The 21,912-nt window shown below is 47.7% G+C and overlaps 1 protein-coding gene across 2 annotated transcripts in view; it reads right to left on the bottom strand.

Moving 5' to 3' along the window:
• The window catches only part of ggps1 (geranylgeranyl diphosphate synthase 1), a 74,713-nt gene that overhangs the window by 3,651 nt on the left and 49,150 nt on the right, over positions 1-21,912 (bottom strand). The gene's annotated exons all lie outside the window — the stretch shown is intronic.

Genomic DNA, 21,912 nt, shown 5'->3' with positions numbered 1-21,912 from the left:
AGGTACACAGCTCAACGTGCTGAGGGTCGCCAGATGATTTGATGAAGACATACAAATGGGGGCATGAAAAGACATAAATACATTACTACAGTATGTTCATCATTTTTGGTATAGCCCCTAGATGCTTTTTTCTTGTGAAATTAATATTTGATGTCTTAAGCCCTCCTGCAATCATTAATAAAGTTAAGCACACCAAAAAGAGAACATGGAAATCATTATTCCGTGTCAAAGTTCACCATTTTATCTGTGCTTGACTATGTAGTGTGTAGGGATGGGGGGGGGCATCCACCCCTCTGTTTTTAGGGGTCACAAAGCAACACATTTGAGAACCACTGGAGTATCGGAGTGGGGGAAGATAATACACTTTATTTCTATCGCACCTTTCATACAAGAATTACAGCCCAAAGTGATTCACAGCAGTGATGTTGACGTAAAATAGACATAGGCATAAAATTGGCATTATTATAGACGTGCATGAAATGAGCAGAGCATTGACGAAATATTAGCAAAGACTGCATCGTCCCCGATTGTCTTTTTTTGGCTGTGGTTGCGAACCTTCAATAAACCAGTAGTAGATGATCGTAATGTTCTTGAGGGCACAGTAGGGGGGTGTAACGATGCGACCTCACAACGATTCATTTCGATTACGATTATTCAGGCAACGATTCAATGCATCATGAAATCTCTTCATTTGACCACGATTCGATTCGATTCATTTTCTATTCATTTTCTATCGGTTAATTCCCCAAAAAAATTTGAATACACAAATGCGGCTGGGGGAACTGATTCACTCAGCATGAATGGACTATAGGTCAATAAAAACAATACACACAAAACTTTTAATAAAATATAAAGTAATAATGTAGTAACATTAATGCTAGTAGAATGAATGGATGAAAACGTTATTTAACACATTGCAGAGTGGGTACAATACAATACGGCTCAATACAAACAATTGTTAAGGGGATGCAGACTGTTGTAGTCTTGGACTGGGCTCCTTATAACAATAACTTGACAACACATGAGTTTAGTTTAGTCGCAGCTACAGGTTTACTCTGAGCGTCAGGTCAGGAATGCGACAACAGACATCAGTCGATCACAACACTCTTCAACACAAGACGATACGTTTCAAACAAAAGGTTGTTACAATCATTTTCATATAACGCTACTTGGGACAGCTCTGCTGTAAACACTGGGAATAACCTCGGTTGCTATGCCCACACGCAACCACTGCAACCGGGGATGCGCGCAAGACTTCACCCTGGACTCCGGTTTTCAAAGACCGCGGTTGCAGTGTTCCAAAACCCCGGTTGCGTGTGGCCGAACAGAGCAACCACGCCGCACATTAAGGCTCGGTTACATAACACCTGTGTTCGTGTGGACAGGGCCTCGGTGACAGGGTTCTGCAAACTGTGGTTTTCCACACATCGCTGGACTTAACCGACTCAACATAAGTACTGATCAATGCGGCCAACCACCCTGGCCTCTAGCGAGCACCTCTTCCTTCACCGGTGGTGAATTCCGAGTAGGGCTGGCTGCACGATTAATAGGGGGGGGGGAATCGCGATCTCGATACGGATACATAGACCTATGCAATCTCATTTCTAAATTATGACGATTTTTTTCTTTTTTAATTCTTTTACTTTGTATGTTACAAGAGACGTTTAAGTTTAAGTCAAGCACTTTCATATATGTTATGTTTAAGTTTAAGTTTAACTCACTTTGATAAATGATTTCATTGAAAAAATAAGAATCGTGTGAGAGAATCGTGATCTCAATTCTTGGAGACAAAAATCGTGATTCACATTTTAGCAAGAATCGTGCAGCCCTAATTCCGAGGCTGTTCCTCCCCCTCTACCACTCCCCCCTCCCTCCATGGCTGTTCCTCCCATAGATATATATAGAACACTAGATAGCTTGCCCGCGCTGCCGGCCAATGGAGAGCGACGTCACTGAACCGCCGCCATCTTGCTCCAGTTAGCCTTGAGTGAGAGTGAGTGAGCTGCACAGACAAAAATACTCATAACTCGCTGAATTATTGACGGATTTACAAACGGTTTGGTTTATTACAAGCATTATTAATGTGGCTATGATTCAAGTGGTTTGTAAAAAAAAACATCTTTAAAAGATTTTTTTTTTATAAGTATGCAGTATCATAACTACATCTTTGATGTTTATAGCAAACCAACCCGTTTGTAAATCCGTCAATATTTCAGCGAGTTATGAGTATTTTTGTCTGTGCAGCTCACTCACTCTCACTCAAGGCTAACTGGAGCAAGATGGCGGCGGTTCAGTGACGCTGGTGACTCCGCCTTAAGCCATCTAGTGTTCTATAGATATCTATGGTTCCTCCCCCTCTACCACTCCCCCCCCTCCCTCCATGGCTGTTCCTCCCCCTCTACCACTCCCCCCCCTCCCTCCAGGCTGTTCCTCCCCCTCTACCACTCCCCCCCCCCTCCATGGCTGTTCCTCCCCCTCTACCACTCCCCCCCCCCTCCATGGCTGTTCCTCCCCCTCTACCACTCCCCCCCCTCCCCCCATGGCTGTTCCTCCCCCTCTACCACTCCTCCCTCCCCCCATGGCTGTTCCTCCCCCTCTACCACTCCCCCCTCCCTCCAGGCTGTTCCTCCCCCTCTACCACCCCCCCCCCCCTCCCTCCATGGCTGTTCCTCCCCCTCTACCACTCCCCCCTCCCTCCATGGCTGTTCCTCCCCCTCTACCACTCCCCCCTCCCTCCATGGCTGTTCCTCCCCCTCTACCACTCCCCCCCTCCCTCCATGGCTGTTCCTCCCCCTCTACCACTCCCCCCCCTCCCTCCATGGCTGTTCCTCCCCCTCTACCACCCCCCTCCCTCCATGGCTGTTCCTCCCCCTCTACCACTCCCCCCTCCCTCCAGGCTGTTCCTCCCCCTCTACCACTCCCCCCCCCTCCCTCCAGGCTGTTCCTCCCCCTCTACCACTCCCACCCCCCTCCCTCCATGGCTGTTCCTCCCCCTCTACCACTCCCCCCTCCCTCCAGGCTGTTCCTCCCCCTCTACCACTCCCCCCCCCTCCCTCCAGGCTGTTCCTCCCCCTCTACCACTCCCCCCCCCCTCCCTCCATGGCTGTTCCTCCCCCTCTACCACTCCCCCCTCCCTCCAGGCTGTTCCTCCCCCTCTACCACTCCCCCCCCCTCCCTCCAGGCTGTTCCTCCCCCTCTACCACTCCCCCCCCCCTCCCTCCAGGCTGTTCCTCCCCCTCTACCACTCCCACCCCCCTCCCTCCATGGCTGTTCCTCCCCCTCTACCACTCCCCCCTCCCTCCAGGCTGTTCCTCCCCCTCTACCACTCCCCCCCCCTCCCTCCAGGCTGTTCCTCCCCCTCTACCACTCCCCCCCCCCCCTCCATGGCTGTTCCTCCCCCTCTACCACTCCCCCCTCCCTCCAGGCTGTTCCTCCCCCTCTACCACTCCCCCCCTCCCTCCATGGCTGTTCCTCCCCCTCTACCACTCCCCCCCCTCCCTCCATGGCTGTTCCTCCCCCTCTACCACTCCCCCCCTCCCTCCATGGCTGTTCCTCCCCCTCTACCACTCCCCCCTTCCCTCCAGGCTGTTCCTCCCCCTCTACCACTCCCCCCCTCCCTCCAGGCTGTTCCTCCCCCTCTACCACTCCCCCCCCCTCCATGGCTGTTCCTCCCCCTCTACCACTCCCCCCCCCCTCCCTCCATGGCTGTTCCTCCCCCTCTAGCACCCCCCCCCTCCCTCCATGGCTGTTCCTCCCCCTCTACCACTCCCCCCCTCCCTCCAGGCTGTTCCTCCCCCTCTACCACCCCCCCCCCCCTCCCTCCATGGCTGTTCCTCCCCCTCTACCACTCCCCCCCCTCCCTCCAGGCTGTTCCTCCCCCTCTACCACCCCCCCCCCCCTCCCTCCATGGCTGTTCCTCCCCCTCTACCACCCCCCCCCTCCCTCCATGGCTGTTCCTCCCCCTCTACCACTCCCCCCCCCCTCCCTCCATGGCTGTTCCTCCCCCTCTACCACCCCCCCCTCCCTCCATGGCTGTTCCTCCCCCTCTACCACTCCCCCCCTCCCTCCAGGCTGTTCCTCCCCCTCTACCACCCCCCCCCCCTCCCTCCATGGCTGTTCCTCCCCCTCTACCACTCCCCCCCCTCCCTCCAGGCTGTTCCTCCCCCTCTACCACCCCCCCCCCCCCCCCTCCCTCCATGGCTGTTCCTCCCTCTCTACCACTCCCCCCTCCCTCCAGGCTGTTCCTCCCCCTCTACCACTCCCCCCCCCCCTCCAGGCTGTTCCTCCCCCTCTACCACTCCCCCCCCCTCCCTCCAGGCTGTTCCTCCCCCTCTACCACTCCCCCCTCCATGGCTGTTCCTCCCCCTCTACCACTCCCCCCTCCCTCCAGGCTGTTCCTCCCCCTCTACCACTCCCCCCCTCCCTCCAGGCTGTTCCTCCCCCTCTACCACTCCCCCCTCCCTCCATGGCTGTTCCTCCCCCTCTACCACTCCCCCCCCCTCCCTCCATGGCTGTTCCTCCCCCTCAACCACTCCCCCCTCCCTCCATGGCTGTTCCTCCCCCTCTACCACTCCCCCCCCCTCCCTCCATGGCTGTTCCTCCCCCTCTACCACTCCCCCCCCCCCTCCCTCCATGGCTGTTCCTCCCCCTCTACCACTCCCCCCCCCCTCCCTCCAGGCTGTTCCTCCCCCTCTACCCCCCCCCCCCTCCATGCTGTTCCTCCCCCTCTACCACTCCCCCCCCCTCCCTCCAGGCTGTTCCTCCCCCTCTACCACTCCCCCCCCCCCTCCATGGCTGTTCCTCCCCCTCTACCACTCCCCCCCCCCTCCCTCCATGGCTGTTCCTCCCCCTCTACCACTCCCCCCTCCCTCCATGGCTGTTCCTCCCCCTCTACCACTCCCCCCCCCCTCCAGGCTGTTCCTCCCCCTCTACCACTCCCCCCCCCCCCCTCCAGGCTGTTCCTCCCCCTCTACCACTCCCCCCCCTCCCTCCATGGCTGTTCCTCCCCCTCTACCACTCCCCCCTCCCTCCATGGCTGTTCCTCCCTCTCTACCACTCCCCCCCCTCCCTCCATGGCTGTTCCTCCCCCTCTACCACTCCCCCCTCCCTCCATGGCTGTTCCTCCCTCTCTACCACTCCCCCCCCCTCCCTCCATGGCTGTTCCTCCCCCTCTACCACTCCCCCCCCCCCCCTCCATGGCTGTTCCTCCCCCTCTACCACTTCCCCCCTCCCTCCAGGCTGTTCCTCCCCCTCTACCACTCCCCTCCTCCCTCCATGGCTGTTCCTCCCCCTCTACCACTCCCCCCCCTCCCTCCATGGCTGTTCCTCCCCCTCTACCACTCCCCCCCCTCCCTCCAGGCTGTTCCTCCCCCTCTACCACTCCCCCCCCTCCCTCCATGGCTGTTCCTCCCCCTCTACCACTCCCCCCCTCCCTCCATGGCTGTTCCCCCCCCTCTACCACTCCCCCCCCCCCTCCAGGCTGTTCCTCCCCCTCTACCACTCCCCCCCCCCTCCAGGCTGTTCCCCCCCCTCTACCACTCCCCCCCCTCCCTCCATGGCTGTTCCTCCCCCTCTACCACCCCCCCCCTCCCTCCATGGCTGTTCCTCCCCCTCTACCACTCCCCCCCCCCTCCAGGCTGTTCCCCCCCCTCTACCACTCCCCCCCCCTCCCTCCATGGCTGTTCCTCCCCCTCTACCACCCCCCCCCTCCCTCCATGGCTGTTCCTCCCCCTCTACCACTCCCCCCCCCTCCCTCCATGGCTGTTCCTCCCCCTCTACCACTCCCCCCCCCTCCCTCCATGGCTGTTCCTCCCTCTCTACCACTCCCCCCCCTCCCTCCATGGCTGTTCCTCCCCCTCTACCACTCCCCCCCCCCCCTCCATGGCTGTTCCTCCCCCTCTACCACTTCCCCCCTCCCTCCAGGCTGTTCCTCCCCCTCTACCACTCCCCTCCTCCCTCCATGGCTGTTCCTCCCCCTCTACCACTCCCCCCCCTCCCTCCATGGCTGTTCCTCCCCCTCTACCACTCCCCCCCCTCCCTCCAGGCTGTTCCTCCCCCTCTACCACTCCCCCCCCTCCCTCCATGGCTGTTCCTCCCCCTCTACCACCCCCCCCTCCCTCCATGGCTGTTCCTCCCCCTCTACCACTCCCCCCCCCCTCCAGGCTGTTCCCCCCCCTCTACCACTCCCCCCCCTCCCTCCATGGCTGTTCCTCCCCCTCTACCACTCCCCCCCTCCCTCCATGGCTGTTCCTCCCCCTCTACCACTCCCCCCCCCTCCCTCCATGGCTGTTCCTCCCCCTCTACCACTCCCCCCCCCTCCCTCCAGGCTGTTCCTCCCCCTTTACCACTCCCCCCCTCCCCCCATGGCTGTTCCTCCCCCTCTACCACCCCCCCCCTCCCTCCAGGCTGTTCCTCCCCCTCTACCACTCCCCCCCCCCCCCTCCCTCCAGGCTGTTCCTCCCCCTCTACCACTCCCCCCCCCCCTCCATGGCTGTTCCTCCCCCTCTACCACTCCCCCCCCCCCCCCTCCCTTTATTTTATTTTATTTTTTATATATATATTTTTTATGCGTCTATTGATTCTGTTTAAACCAATGGGGGTTTTCTTCACAGTTGCAGATAAAGATTAGGCTACACTAATATTATAGTATTAAAAGTGATGAGTTATATTCATTAAAGAAAGTTGATTTAATAAAAAAAAATTACTCATTTAATCAGATTAATCACTTTATTCAAATTGAGGATTTTAGTTTGAGGATATTTATAAAAATATAAATCTATTTATTTCGATCATTTTTATTTTTATTATAAATTTTTTTAATTAAAAACAAAGGTTCGAATCCCGAAAACAGGCTTCGGGGACAGCCTTACCCTCCATGGCTGTTGCTCCCCCTCTACCACTCCCCCCCCCCCACCCTCCATGGCTGTTGCTCCCCCTCTACCACTCCCCCCCCCCACCCTCCATGGCTGTTGCTCCCCCTCTACCACTCCCCCCCCCCACCCTCCATGGCTGTTGCTCCCCCTCTACCACTCCACCCTCCATGGCTGTTGCTCCCCCTCTACCACTCTACCCTCCATGGAGACACGTTGTGGAGGAGTTCAATCCAATTGCAGTCCGGCTGCCTGCCTAACTAACTGGGCTGTTAGTGCTTCGGTGCTTTTACCGCGGCTCTCAGCCTTCATTGATTATAGCTGATGGCTTTACTGACGGTATGGAAGCTCACTCTATTTTGCCAGAGAGCTACAATCAGTGATCCATTGAAGCCCCCCCCCTCGTGACCTCTCCCAGCCTCTCTAACACAAGGTTATGTCTGAACATCTCCATTACCAGTCTGCCTCCATCAGAGAATGAGCTTCAAGTGTGTGCGTGTGTGTGTGTGATGAGTATGAGTGTGTGTGTGTGTGTGTGTGTGTGTGTGTGTGTGTGTGTGTTAAGACTGAGACGATATGCCATTTGGAAGAATAGATAAATCGGGACAAGATTATCGATAAATATCGATTATTTTACATGTGTTTTTAATTCAAAAATATATAATTTAACGTTAGTTCATGCGTGTGTGTGTGTGTTAGGGCTGGGCGATATGACGATATTATATAAATATCGGGTACAGTTCATTAACGATACACTTTTTCAACGTATCGTGGATATCGTGATGTTTTGCCCAAGAGGATTGTGTCGCGTCAATCTGTCCACACGTTACTCGTTCATATCTCAGCCCGTGCTGAGATATGCCCATTCCGCGGTCTGTTAATAAAGTTTTCAATCAGACAGATGTATGGAAAGGCTTTTATTATAACATTCGTTGTAGTAAAATCATTATGCCTCATTTAGTCATCCTGTTGAGCACTGGTCTCCTACTCGACGGCCGCGGGGAGCTAACGTTAGTAGCTTTGTTGACGTTGTTCAGCCACAGGACATTCAGGAAGTAAAAAACTAGGAGCTTGCCGATTGGTGCTAAGAACAGCAGGGCGGGTGCAAGCGCTGTGACGTAATTGGCAGACTCGACTGTCAATCAAAATTATATGTTTCCGTCAGAATGAATGAGTGAAGACTTTGTTAAAGGGTTGCAGAATGGGTACAATACAGTACAGGAGGATGAAGACCAGAAAAAGACTTTCGACTTTTTTACATAAGGGTCCTCCATTTTCAATTCATCAAAACATTTAGAGACATACATATATACAGTAGTTTCATTAAAATGCTATTGATTGATTGATTGATTGATTGATTTAAAACTTTATTAACATATTGCAGAATGGGTACAGTACAGCTCAATACATACAATTGTTAAGGGGATGCAGACCCGAGAAAGACTTTAGTCTTGTTTACATCAGGGTCCCCCATTTTCAATTCATCATATTTCATATCTAAATCATATAATATCTCATTGCTAAATATATGCAATATATAATCTAATAATCTAAATCTAATATAAAAATGCTAAATGCATGGGTATTTTATTTTGTCTTTAATGTTAGCTTGCAAAATCAAATACTGTCTTGGTAAGCCTCATAATGAATTGTTTGGGGTAAAAAAGAAAAACATCGTGATGTGTATCGTGTATCGTCGAAAGGTCAGAAAATATCGTGATATCATATTTAGGCCATATCGCCCAGCCCTAGTGTGTGTCACGTGCACTCACTGTAGTTTTTGCGGTCACGACACACACAAACTAACGTTAAATAATATTTTCTTTTTTTCCCTTTTACACATGAAAAATAATCGATAAGTGACACCACTTATTGATTTCACGGGAGTTATCGATAAATCGACAAGTGGTCTCAGCCTTAGTGTGTGTGTGCGTGTGTGTGCGTGTGTGTGTGTGTGTGCGTGCGTGTGTGTGTGTGTGTGTGCGCAGCAGGGCAGGGTATGTGCCTGTGACAATTTCACTCCAACACTAAAGGCGCTCCCATAGTCCAGCAGACTGTACACAGAGCAGACTCCGCGGAGGTCCGCGCGGACTCTTGAGCTTTGATCTCAGCGGACAGCAGACCCACAGGTGGGAAGCTCCTATTTTCTGACGCGCGGACATCCGCGCCGCTGACTTGGTGTCACACAAAACACTGCTCGGCGTTTTGGTTGACATCGAACTGCATTTAATGTGACGCCGATCTGCATTTTACTCTGAACACTCGCTCTGTGCCAAGAGAGATGTTTGAATGGCTTTTCTAAATGAAGTGTGTAAAATTGCCAGTTTTATTTCGAAATATTGGAAACGGAGATAACATAGAATGTTATCTCCGTTTCCAATATTTTGAAATAAAACTGGTGCTTTTATTTCATGCAATGCGTGTCTTTTCAGCACCACGCGCTGTCCACCTCAAGCCTATACGGTACATTGCATCTCGCTGCCTATATACCTGTTATTCAAGTGCGTAAAACTGCCCGTTTTATTATCGAAATATTGGAAACGGAGATCACTCTTTATTTTGACATCGGATGACGACGACATGACAGAAGTTGAACAGCGTGGGGACAATTGTGTAAACTGCTGCGTGACATGTAGGAAATTGGTCCGCGGAGGTCCGCTCGACTATGAAGGCTCAAAGAGTCCGCGCGGACCTCCGCGGGGTCTGCTCTGTGTACAGTCTGCTGGACTATGGGAGCGCCTTAAGGGCTGGATCCACTAAGAATGGATTGCACGGTGGAAATTCTTGCTGTCTTGTCGCACAGAACTTGTAAGTCGCTTTGGATAAAAGCGTCAGCTAAATGACTAAATGTAAATGTAAATGTAAAAATTGCACCCTTAACTGCGTGGGGTTTGCGCGTGGTATCGGCTCCGTCTTTGCGAGCTATCCACTAAGGCATTGGTTCTCAAACTATGGGTCGCGAACCAAATTGGGGTCGCGGGTAGGTGACAGTGGGGTCGGGTCGCGCATTGGCAAGTAAAAAAAAAATTATAATAAATAAATAAAAATAACTGTGTATTGATAACATAGTGCTGTAATTACATTTTCTAATAAATAATATGCATGATCAAGTTCAACAACGTGTGCTTTTATTTTTGAGTAAAATATCAAACATTTTCTCTTTTCTCTTAACACTTTGGGTGCCATGGGTTAAATTCATGATATACCATAGATTGCCAGCTCTATTTGTCTATGGAGAAGTACCCCTTCTTTGCATGGCTATAACCTTTTAAATTCTATTGCTACATTGCCATTATTAGGGCCCATTCAAAGTCCTATATGTATTGTTCATTGTGTAGCAATGTTAAACTTTTTCATTCACATATTCATAGTAAAGTATGGTCTAATGTATAAGTATGTTTTCATCTCTTTTTGCAGCTTTCTCCAGAACGTGATCTATAGCCCCAAATGCATTATATTGATGATGAAATACAGTTTGATGGCAATCGGGGCGATATAAAAAATGTCAATTGGACGTACTTCTAGAATGATCTACGTATGATCTGATGATGACCGGATGGGCGGGGGATCGTTTATAATTCCGTGGGCAGCGTTATATCATTCATCTAGTGTGGGTCATATGTTCATCATAACAGTTTATATGGAACACGTTAAAAAATAACGCTGAATCTTACCGGATCTTCCTCGCGCCGTTGGACGATCAGCGTGGTGTAGACCGTTTTCGATTATGGGATGTTTATCCTGATGAACCATTTCCAGCTTGTATAATACTATATACGTCCAAATCATGTTGTTTATCGAGTTATTGGCAATGGATCGCTATATATTGTGACGAGCCAGAGTGCCGGGAGCCAAACCGAGTGCCCGGAAGTAATATGGCCGACCAGCACAACCTCCACAGCACTTCCTGTTTGGCGATTGCGCTCCTGAACCGCCAGAGAGCTCAGTGGGTCCTCCTGGTGGATCTCAGGCCAGCGGAGGGGAAATATGAATCCGATCACAGATTTTTGAAATATTGATATTAAAGACGCTGTAAAGCGTCCTTCGGCAACTTGAGCATGAATGACGCTGTAAAGCGTTTTCCGGCACCCAAAGTGTTAAAGAAAAAGAAAAATTATTATATCTTGCAGCATATTTAAAAATTCTCTCTTATATTAAAGTATATTTAGTTTTTAAGAATTGTAAAGGATAGGCAAAAATAAGCATGTGCTTCAACCTATTCCTTTTTTCGGTCATTGAGTTTGGATTTTGTGTGTGAGCTTACTTTGAATATGTACATTTGTGATTTTTTCTTTTCCTTTTGAAAGTCCACACATGTGTGTTTTTGATTCATCTGTAAACAAAGACCGAAAATAAAACTATTCATTCATTCATTCATTTTGATATTCCTTAATTCCACGTCGAAATTACACGATGTGGGGTCCCCAAAATAAAATGGGGTCACGGTATTAAAAAGTTTGAGAACCCCTGCACTAAGGACATAGCGCGGATGAGATACCAGTGCAGACACGCCCGCTGTTTCGCATTTTTTTTTTTTAAACTTTGACCAGTCAGCTGGTTTCTTTTAGCGTTTATCGTTTTTTCTGGTCAAGTATGACCGACAAAGACAGGTTGAATGGGGTATAGATCGGGAAAGACACTGAGAAAATACGGCGAGTCCGGGAGTCGAACTCGTGTACCCCAGATCCGTGACGCGCACGGTTGTCCCTGACGCCGAAATAGCGTTCGAGGTACGCGGTGAGCTACTGGAGCTCCCTGTTTCGCATTTTTTACCACAGCGTCTGTGTGTGTTGTGTCCATGTCAGGTCCTCTGTGATGCGGACTCGAGTCCCAGGTACTTAAAACTGCTCACCCTGTCCACGATATTTAGCCCCATTTATCCACAGTGGCGTCGTGTGTGTATAAGTATAGTATCATAGTAGTAGAGTACATAGTAGTAAAAGAGAGTGAGCGATCGTTTCCAGTCTCTGGAGTCGTTATGTGCAGCACGTTATGTGTTCTTTGCTAAATCGCAGCGTGTGCATCTCTGGGAATATATATAAAAAAAATAAAAAAAAAACGATTTAAGGACCGACTAAATACGAGGCTTGATCACACTATGAGGCCGTCTAAAACTCTTGTGATATAGACTAACGGAGGCATTGTTAACCCTTTCACTGCCGCACTACCAAACGGTTTAACCCTTTCACTGCGACAATACGGAAGGTTAACCCTTTCACTACCACACTACAGAAGGTTAACCCTTTACTATCGCTTAACCGTCTGTAGTGTGGTAGTAAAGGGTTAACCTTCTGTAGTGTGGCAGTGAAAGGGTTAAGAGGCCCTGAACACTAAAGCACGTCTCCGGGACCATGTGCTGCTGTCAGCACTTCCTGGTTAAACTGTCAACATCAACAGACAATAGAGCGTTTAAGTGGCGTCACGGTTGGCCGAGTGCCTGAACGACGGACCGCCGCCCCCCTCGGGTTTCTTCTTCCACAGGAAGGATAAAATAAAGACGGGTGTGGATTTTCACACAACAGAGGCACGAGGTTTTCTTTTTAAAGGGAAGGTTAACCGGAACGTTGTCTTTATCAGCATCGACAAACAATGTGACGGAAAAAGCAGAGGTTTGGATTCTGCTGGAGAGACTAAACGATGCTCCCGTTTGCTCGCATACGAGTCTTTCCATTGTATTTATTCAGCATAGTTCCCAATATCCCGTATAATATAACCGATAATTAATTAATAGATAATATAACCAGACCCTTATCTGCAGCTTTGTGTACACCGTTTATTTTTCTCATATTTGTATATTTAGAGTTAATTATATTGTTTACACAGTTTGTCTCGTATTTTCATATTCAGATGTAACTTCATTGCCTATTATTCATGTCGTTCTACTATTACCCTGCCCATAGGGAGGTGTAGTCCGACGTCACTTTGGACCGCCCGCGCGGTCCACCCGTATAGGGATTTATCATTGGGGAAATGGTTTATCGGCCATTGTAACAATTCTGCCTCATGAACATTGGAAAGCTTTCCATTTTTGGACAAAACGAGTTCCCTTCTATCACCAACATGATTGTTCCATTTGTTTGAAATTTAAAAAGAAAAGAATTACGATTAACACTTTGATCGCCATGGTTAAATTCATAATTTACCATCCCTCGCCATCTCTATTTGTCTATGGAGAAGTTCCCCTTCTTTGCAGGGCTATAACTTTTTAAATTGTATTGCTAAATTGACATTATTATTATTGACAATAATATCTATTGTTCAGGGTGTAGCAACGTTATACTTTTTCATTCACATATTCATACTAAAATACGGTCTAAAGTATAAGTATGTTTTTACCGTTTTCTGCAGCTTTCTCCAGAACTTGATTTATAGCCCTAAATGCATTATATTGATGATCAAATACAGTTTGGTAGGAATCTGTGCGAGATAAAAAATTTCAACTGGATGTGCTTCTAGGAGTTACTACGTATGATCTGATGTTGACCGGATGGGCGGGGGGTCGTTTATAATTCCGTGGGCAACGTTATATCATTCATCTAGTGTGGGTGATATGATCATCAGAGCAGTTAGTAAAGAACACGTTGGAAAATAACGCTGGATCTTACCGTATCTTCCTTGTGCCGTTGGGCGATGAGCGTGGAGCAGAGATATTCATATTATGGGATGTAAAAATACCCGATCCATTTCCAGGTTGTATAATAGTATATACGTCCAAATCATGTTGTTTGTCGAGTTATTTGCAACCGATCGACATCCATTGTGTCAAGATGGAGTCCTGCTAATGATAGCGAGTGCCCGGACGAAATATGGGTGAGCAGTGAGCACCACTTCATCCACATGACTTCCTGTTGGGCGATCTGCCGATCGGCCACCAGATGGCGCTCTTGAACCGTTAGAGAGTTGAGTGGAGCTCAGCAGTATATCTCAGGTCCCCGGGGGAGAAATATGATTTCGATCACAGATTTTTGAAATATTGATATCAAAGACGTGTTACGGCGTCTTTGGCAGAATGAGCATGGCGGGGAATGACGAGTTACGGCGTTTCCGGCGATTAAAGTGTTAATTGCGAATATTTTCATGTTGAGCTATAGATTGTGGATGAATACGCACAGAAAGGTACACCATGCAAATCTTCATGCTTTATTTGTTTTAAACGAGACGATTTAGAAATGGGCAATGGGGAAATACGCTGCAATTTTGCGAGGTGGACCGGCCGGAAACGCAATGACGTAACCACTACACCTCCCAGTCCGCGTTATTTTTTTTCGTAGCCGCAGTTTGCGGAGACGCTCTCTGATTGGCCACTGACGTTTCTGGTCATGTGACATGTGCGCCCAATCGTGTGACGCCCGTTTCTTTCACCGGTTAAGCTTAGGCACTCTTTCGAAGTTGGTTAAGGTTAGAGTTTGTCTTAGAGCAGGGCGATAGAACACCAGCCCTGATTCCAAACTCTAACCTTAACCAACTTCGAAAGAGTCGCCTAAGCTTAACCAGTGATAAACTAGGCGTTAGGTAGTTTGCATGCTGTTCGAGGCGGAAATGGGCAAAGACACAGCTCGTCACACGATTGGGCGCACATGTCACATGACCAGAAACGTCAGTGGCCAATCAGAGAGGGCAAACTGCGGCTACGAAAAAAGTAATAAGGCTCCCAGTCCCTATAGACCAGGAAGTAACCACTACACCTCCCTATAGACCAGGAAGTAACCACTACACCTCCCTATAGACCAGGAAGTAACCACTACACCTCCCTATAGACCAGGAAGTAACCACTACACCTCCCTATAGACCAGGAAGTAACCACTACACCTCCCTATAGACCAGGAAGTAACCACTACACCTCCCTATAGACCAGGAAGTAACCACTACACCTCCCTATAGACCAGGAATTAACCACGACACCTCCCTATAGACCAGGAAGTAACCACTACACCTCCCTATACCTGTACCTCCCCTCCCCCTCACGCCCCGGGCAAACACAACGCGCGCGGGTTCCGCGCGAGATCGCGCGCCTGGCCTGGCACACCTACTCCGACTTCAGAGCGGGCGGACGACAGACTGCAGCGTGGAGCCCTCCATAGAACCAAAGGAATTCCCAGCAGCAGCACGAGCTCTCTCTCTCTCTCTCTCCCTCTCGCTCTCTCTCCCTCTATCTTTCTCTCTCGCTCTCTCTCTCTATCTCCCCCCCACTCTCTCTCTCCCTCCCCCCCACTATCTCTCTCTCCCGCTTTCTCCCCCCCTCTTTCTCCCCCACTCTCTCTCTCTCTCAGGTATTTCTATGTTTACTTCTCACAACTATTGGACTTTCACGTGTCAGGCCGGGGGGGGGGGGGGGGGGGGGGGGTTGGGTAGGAGGGGTGGGGGGGGGGGACACTGTACAACTGTACAAGCAAAACTGTACATTGGAATATTGACAAAACCACACTTGATCATTTACTGTACATTGGAATAATAATTACCATAATTAGCTGTCAGGAAACAAATAAAACGTGTAAATAAAACGTTATTATTATTATTTGATATAGTATAGTTCTTCAGACGGATTCCTACGCCACTATAAAACTACATTATCAATGGTTTGGCTGAACAAACAGACAGGCAACCAGATATACAGATAGCCAAACAGACAGACCGGCAACCAGATATACAGATAGCAACCAGATATATAGACAGATAGCCAAACAAACAGACAGGCAACCAGATATATAGACAGATAGCCAAACAAACAAACAGACAGACAGGCAACCAGATATACAGATAGCCAAACAGACAGACAGGCAACCAGATATACAGATAGCCAAACAGACAGACAGGCAACCAGATATATAGACAGCAACCAGATATATAGACAGATAGCCAAACAAACAGACAGGCAACCAGATATATAGACAGATAGCCAAACAAACAAACAAACAGACAGACAGACAGACAGGCAACCAGATATATAGACAAACAGACAGACAGGCAACCAGATATATAGACAGATAGACAAACAGACAGACAGACAACCAGATATATAGACAGATAGCCAAACAAACAAACAGACAGACAGACAGGCAACCAGATATATAGACAGATAGACAAACAAACAAACAGACAGGCAACCAGATATATAGACAGATAGACAAACAACAAACAGACAGACAGACAGACAGACAGACAGACAGACAGACAGACAGACAGACAGGCAACCAGATATGACAGATAGACAAAGAAACAGACAGACAGACAGGGGGGGTTGGGCGGGGTACTAAGTATAGTAATATGGTTTATTTGCATTGGGAAAGATACAGACACATTAGCTGGTTGAACAACATCTATATGTTGAAAGATAGAGAAAAGGAGAAAAAGAAAGAGAGGGGGAGAGAGAAAGAGAGAAAGAAAGAAAGGCAGGGAGAATAAAGAGAGAAAAAGAAAGAAAGAGAGGGGGAGAAAGAGAGAGAAAGAGAGAAAGAAAGAGTATATTTCAGTGAGAACGCGTGTGGCGCACGCCTCCCGCGCCGCCTCGAATCCAACCAAAGCTAGCTTGAAAAGATAGCTTGCCGCCCGCGAGGTGCACGCCCGCTTGCAGCCCAGCTACGCCCGTTAACATGGGAGCGGAAGTGAGGCGGCAGTCGTCTGTCCGTCCGTCCGTCCGTGTTGAATCGCGTCTGGTGTGCCGGGGGCGTCATGCTGCTATGACGCCCCCGGATCTCATTAAAGGAATGTCTTATCTCATCCCAAACATGTGGCACGGTGGGGCGAGGAGGTGATGGGTTGGAAGGCCGGCAGGGGGCCTTCCTGTGTGGAGTCTGCACAGGTTTCTTCCCACACCAGAAGACATGCTCCTGCCACAGGCCTTACAGCTGGAGATGCTCTCTGATCTGCTGCCCTGTGGCAGCCTGCTGCTCCTATTAATGCTGTATACACCCTATACATACAAACTACTAGCACCATTTTAAAAGGGCATTTAAAAGGATCCAATTTACTTTTAAATGCGTATTTATATTTTTTTTATTGGAAAAGAATCTGATCCAATATTTATGGCTTAAAACCAATTTCCGACATTAGTTAGAAAGTTTAGATAAAAGAAAATGCAATTTCTTGATTCAGAAAATTGTATCATGGATGAACAAAACTTTCAATGTGAATGGTTGATTTGAATTCCAGGCCTTGACTTTTTTTGGTAAAAAAATAAAAATAAATGTATTTAACATGTTTGTCTTAATTTTTTTTTAAATATCAGTAATTTCTGAAAATTACAAAAGTAAAAAAAATAAACTAAAAAAAATACCTCTGGGTCACTTTCTGGTCAGACGCTTTGTGTGTTACACTTGTTGTCTCCGATTATAAACTGATCACTTTTTCTATGGCCACAGACATTTTCTATATTTTTATACAAACTGACTCGATCTGAATTCCTACAGCTTACTGTCATGACTCATTTGTCATTTCCACAACAATTCTTATCGTATATATATATATCCACATCAGTCTGTACATATACCTGCATATAACCCTTATTCCATATCTGTAGATACTATATATCTGTACATATCCCCCCTTACTAGTTACGACTTGACTTACCATAGTGTCTTTAAACCTGTATTACTGTACATATTAATACTACATCTGATTAGCACCATTACTCAGTAGTACTCATTTATATTTTCTTTATACCCAGTTTAATCACATGTACATTGTATATTGCTATTTTACGTGTGCCGTATAATGACAATAAACTTAATCAAATCTATTAAGTAGTTTGGATGGATCAAATGCAGAGGACAAAATTTGCCTGCATGGGAATAATAAAGTATAACTTAACCTTTATATATTCAGATAAAGATATTATAATATACATAAAGATAATAAAGTGCATCTCTGTGGTGATTCTTAATGCTGATCTATACCAGGCTGATCTATACCATCAACTCTCACTTCTACAAAAGTCAAAATGTTTCTTTCACATCACGCACCTCCAGAATTTCATTATGCAGACGACAGTCATAATATTGTCACACAGTGCGACTGGATGAAACGCCAACCTTCCTGTCGCGGCTACACGTAGGCTGTCAAAAAGAGGCTAAACAGAGGAGTATTATTAATAATAATAACATTTATATAGCACATTTCATACATGGATTGCAGTACTTCACAAGAAATAGCATAAAATGAACATAGGCATAACATTTGCATACAGTTGACAGAATAAAAGCAATGCATAAAGTGCAGACATAAGCATAGGTATAAAAAGACAATAAAAGTAGTGCAATGTAGAAAGTGCAGACATAAGAATAGGCAGACAACAACCATTAGCATTAGTCATTTGAATTTCCTGGTTGACGTGATTCGCCCGGACGTGATGTCACACGAAAGCCGGCCGCGCTCAGCCAATAGACGATTATATTCTCTAAACAGTTGTATTAGTGTGAACGTAATATACATTTGATCCAGTGCATATTTGGATAGTATTGTAATATCCCATGGATATATATATACATTTCAACATTTGATTGCTGCATTCATTCATCAGTCATCATCACTCCCTAACACACCGACTCTGCTTGGGGCGCTAAATGAACATCATATTTGAAGACGCCGATTACAACTAGGTGTATTTATTTTGCTATGTGCACAGCTGCCATGATTGAATAATTGAGCAGTGACGCGTGCCTCCTCACCTCGACTCGTTGATTTTACTGTGTGAGTCATGTGTGTGTTCGTGCGTGACTTTCTTTCGTGACTTACAAATTATTGTAAACACAACATAGTACTGTGATATTCCGATATATATATATATATATATATCACATTCTGATATATGTAAAATAAAGAAATAACACTTTCTTTTTTAGCGAAGGTTCGAACCCATTAATAAAAAAAAAATCGAATGCCAGCATAACGAACAAACGTTCAAACGTTTGGGCTCAGCCCTAGTGAACACCCCCCCCCCCCCCCCCCCCCCCCCCCCCAAAACAGCCAGTCCCCCAAACACCCCACGCATCATCAATCCCCACCACATCCCCATCCAAGAAGACACCCCCCCTGATAGAGCATGCGATGACTGAAGGAAAACACAAACAGCCCGAATACCGGGCCGTTCACCAAATACAAAAACATGAAACATCCCTGTGCGCGCACAAGCGTGTGAATTCATTTACATTAACAATGCATCGGATTGAAGCTCGTGGTGCATAATCCATGTTGCTTGGGTAATCTGTTCGGCGCACGCATGTCCGGTACTATTGTGGGCTGCCGTTAATAAGTCATGCGGAGAAAAGAAGAAAAAAAAGAGGTAAAGAGGCTGGCCAGTAAACCGGAAGGTCGCTGGTTCGATCCCGGTCCCCTCTTATACACAGGAGGGTGTATTATTCGTGCTGTGAGCTGGTGACTGAAGGGTGGCTGGTATATTACATCTACGGTGCCCACCACCATTCCCTTGAGCAAGGCAGTGACTGAACCCCAAAAACCCTGCGCTCTGACCTCTCTTGATGAGATGCGGGGGGGGGGGGGGGACTGTGTGTAACTAGGAGGGATATGAGGACTGTGTGTAACTAGGAGGGATATGAGGACTGTGTGTAACTAGGGGGGATATGAGGACTGTCAGTAACTAGGAGGGATATGAGGACTGTGTGTGTGTGTAACTAGGAGAGATATGAGGCCTGTGTGTAACTAGGAGAGATATGAGGCCTGTGTGTAACTAGGAGGGATATGAGGACTGTGTGTAACTAGGAGGGATATGAGGACTGTGTGTAACTAGGAGAGATATGAGGCCTGTGTGTAACTAGGAGGGATATGAGGACTGTGTGTAACTAGGAGGGATATGAGGACTGTGTGTAACTAGGGGGGATATGAGGACTGTGTGTAACTAGGAGGGATATGAGGACTGTGTGTAACTAGGGGGGATATGAGGACTGTCAGTAACTAGGAGGGATATGAGGACTGTGTGTGTGTGTAACTAGGAGAGATATGAGGCCTGTGTGTAACTAGGAGGGATATGAGGACTGTGTGTAACTAGGAGAGATATGAGGCCTGTGTGTAACTAGGAGGGATATGAGGACTGTGTGTAACTAGGAGGGATATGAGGACTGTGTGTAACTAGGAGGGATATGAGGACTGTGTGTAACTAGGAGGGATATGAGGACTGTGTGTAACTAGGAGGGATATGAGGACTGTGTAACTAGGAGGGATATGAGGACTGTGTGTAACTAGGAGGGATATGAGGACTGTGTGTAACTAGGAGAGATATGAGGACTGTGTGTAACTAGGAGGGATATGAGGACTGTGTGTAACTAGGAGGGATATGAGGACTGTGTAACTAGGAGGGATATGAGGACTGTGTGTAACTAGGAGGGATATGAGGACTGTGTGTAACTAGGAGATATGAGGACTGTGTGTAACTAGGAGGGATATGAGGACTGTGTGTGTGTAACTAGGAGAGATATGAGGACTGTGTGTAACTAGGAGGGATATGAGGACTGTGTAACTAGGAGGGATATGAGGACTGTGTGTAACTAGGAGGGATATGAGGACTGTGTGTAACTAGGAGGGATATGAGGACTGTGTGTAACTAGGGGGGATATGAGGACTGTCAGTAACTAGGAGGGATATGAGGACTGTGTGTGTGTGTAACTAGGAGAGATATGAGGCCTGTGTGTAACTAGGAGGGATATGAGGACTGTGTGTAACTAGGAGAGATATGAGGCCTGTGTGTAACTAGGAGGGATATGAGGACTGTGTGTAACTAGGAGGGATATGAGGACTGTGTGTAACTAGGAGGGATATGAGGACTGTGTGTAACTAGGAGGGATATGAGGACTGTGTGTAACTAGGAGGGATATGAGGACTGTGTGTAACTAGGAGGGATATGAGGACTGTGTAACTAGGAGGGATATGAGGACTGTGTGTAACTAGGAGGGATATGAGGACTGTGTGTAACTAGGAGAGATATGAGGACTGTGTGTAACTAGGAGGGATATGAGGACTGTGTGTAACTAGGAGGGATATGAGGACTGTGTAACTAGGAGGGATATGAGGACTGTGTGTAACTAGGAGGGATATGAGGACTGTGTGTAACTAGGAGATATGAGGACTGTGTGTAACTAGGAGGGATATGAGGACTGTGTGTGTGTAACTAGGAGAGATATGAGGACTGTGTGTAACTAGGAGGGATATGAGGACTGTGTAACTAGGAGGGATATGAGGACTGTGTGTAACTAGGAGGGATATGAGGACTGTGTGTAACTAGGAGGGATATGAGGACTGTGTGTAACTAGGAGGGATATGATGACTGTGTGTAACTAGGAGGGATATGATGACTGTGTGTCACTAGGAGGGATATGAGGACTGTGTGTAACTAGGAGGGATATGATGACTGTGTGTAACTAGGAGGGATATGAGGACTGTGTGTAATGTATGTGTAACTAGGAGGGATATGAGGACTGTGTGTAATGTATGTGTAACTAGGAGGGATATGAGGACTGTGTGTAATGTATGTGTAACTAGGAGGGATATGAGGACTGTGTGTAATGTATGTGTAACTAGGAGGGATATGAGGACTGTGTGTAATGTATGTGTAACTAGGAGGGATATGAGGACTGTGTGTAACTAGGAGGGATATGATGACTGTGTGTAACTAGGAGGGATATGAGGACTGTGTGTAATGTATGTGTAACTAGGAGGGATATGAGGACTCTGTGTAATGTATGTGTAACTAGGAGGGATATGAGGACTGTGTGTAATGTATTTGTAACTAGGAGGGATATGAGGACTCTGTGTAATGTATTTGTAACTAGGAGGGATATGAGGACTGTGTGTAATGTATTTGTAACTACTAGGAGGGATATGAGGACTCTGTGTAATGTATTTGTAACTAGGAGGGATATGAGGACTGTGTGTAATGTATTTGTAACTACTAGGAGGGATAGGCAAAAAGACAATTTCAATGGCCTTGTGTACATTGCAAATCAAAGAATCTTCTTCCAAGGAAAAAGGTCAAAACTCCAGACTGATCAATAATACACAAGCGCGTCCTCTCCATGGGCACAGAGAATCCCCGTCA

This window comes from Notolepis coatsorum (genome assembly GCF_963971535.1).
Source record: "Notolepis coatsorum genome assembly, chromosome: 9".
NCBI lineage: Eukaryota > Metazoa > Chordata > Actinopteri > Aulopiformes > Paralepididae > Notolepis > Notolepis coatsorum.
The sequence above is the reverse complement of the archived record's forward strand: the minus strand, read 5'-3'. Positions and strand labels throughout refer to the sequence as shown.